Here is a 2,033-nt window from a genome sequence, read left to right as displayed (position 1 = left end):
AGAGGAGGGCAGAGGGCGGTCCGGGGGAGGGGTGGGTGCGGTGGGGGCGAACCCCGGGCGTGAAGAGGAGAGGACTCTCCCGGATTCCGGGACGGGCATCCCAAAGCCGCCTCCGCCGACCCCGCCCCAAAGCCACGCACGTCTGTTCCGGGCCGGATCACCCCTCTCCAAACCGCGCGGCACTGCGGCTCTCGTGAGCGGGGTGGGGCTGGGGTCGCAGGCCGCGGTCCGGAGGCCGTTACTGAGTGGGCAAGTGAGATACGGCAGCGCGGGTCGAACCGAGAGCGCGTGGGAGTCGGGGCGCGCGAGGCTGGGGCCCTGGTCGCGCCGGAGCCCGCTGAGCAGGGGCGCGGCAAAGTGCGTGCGGACCCCGGGGACAGTAACCGCCGTTGCCCAGCGCTCGCTCCTAGCCCTCCCGGCCCTTTCCCTCAAGGGCACGCTCACGGAGAGTCTCGAACCTAAGTCCTCCTTCTGCCCTCCTTGCCCCCCTGCCTCCTAAGTGAGGATCCGGATTTATTTGTAAATGCCTCGATGACACTGGGTCATTTCCTGGAGTGGTTCCTCCTAGTGAACCCTGGTGCCACGTTCTGTGGCGGGTGGTCACTTTCATCCTTGCTGTAAAAAGACTCAGTGACACCTCTCCTCCCGTAGAAGTGGCTGCAACCTTGGATCTCAGTTTTACGCACCCCGAAGCCAGTTTATCTTATAACTCCACTTCGCAAACCCTCTCCGAGACTCGTCTCGGGCAGGGCAGCCGTCCCCCTTCAGTTGTGTTCTGAAATAAACTACCTTACCTTCAGAATTGGATGGAAAACCGTGCATATGCACTGGTTTCCAAATTCGTACAGCGCAAAATCACAAAGCATTGGATTCACATGCTTCAATGTGTCTATCCAAATCAATGGCGATTTTCACCAGTGTAACACTTTAACGTCTTGGGCACAACAGACTCTCATTGGACAGTCATTTTTGGCTGCATTTCACAGCTGAAGACCCAGAATCAGGCGAAGTAACTTGTTCAAGGTCACAGGACTATTAACAAAGAACTTTTGAGCTAACTGACTAGATTTTCTGGCTCAAACACAGAATGATTTTTTTCCCCAATCCTCTCTCCTGCCTCTTAAAACAGTTTTGTAGTACATGATAGTCAAGATAAACTACCAGCTTAAATTAATTTTTCCATTATACATTTTGGCAGTTAAGTATATTTGGGTTAAAAAAAAAAAAATGCCCCAGCTCTTTTGACAGAAATTGGTTTGGTTAAAAAGGAAAGAAAGAAAGTAAAAAAGAAGTCGAGAATGTCACAAATGATCCCCAGTGAAACAATTCCCAGGAATGTCCTCTAACACATACTTAGGCCCCTCAGACTAGTTTATTTTTGGTAGCAGAGTGGCAGGCAACAAGCACATTTTTAGAAGAACAACCCTTGAATGTCCTAGGAACTTATCACATTGAAGAAATGTGATTGTAGATACGCTTTCATTTTCAGTCTTTACTTGTCAAAATGACATTGCACAAGTCTGTATATTGCCACAGTCATCATCATAAGCCTCGATCCTAAGTTTGTGGATTAAAAGGTGTCTGAATTTTTTTTTTTTAAATCCCCTAAATAATTCAATTTACGACTGGTAAATTTCTACCAGGTGAGATAAAGGACATTGTTATTTGAAGGATAGCATAAAAGCTGTGAGTTCTGTATAAACAATACAGAATGACTCAGATGGCAAAGTCCCAGGGATAAAGGAGGAAACAGGCACAATGCTACATGTGTCCTCTCGGTAGTTTCTGGAAAAATAATTCTGGTATAAATAAGGTGAGTAGCCACGTGAAAACATTATTTCCCAGCTTCTATGACCTTCAATTTGATCTCTCCCCGAAAAGGGGAAACTAGTTCATGATTTCCAGTTAACTAAGTGAGTCGTCAGTGTATCAAGGAAAAACACCTTAGGAACTCTGACTTCCTCTTCTGCCATAAAGATAGAGAACAATGGGGAACACGCACAGCATGAACCACACTCAGCTGCTGGCTCTCA

The sequence above is a fragment of the Pteropus alecto genome, unplaced genomic scaffold (genome assembly GCF_000325575.1).
Source record: "Pteropus alecto unplaced genomic scaffold, ASM32557v1 scaffold152, whole genome shotgun sequence".
Lineage (NCBI taxonomy): Eukaryota > Metazoa > Chordata > Mammalia > Chiroptera > Pteropodidae > Pteropus > Pteropus alecto.
Note: the sequence above shows the minus strand (reverse complement) of the source record.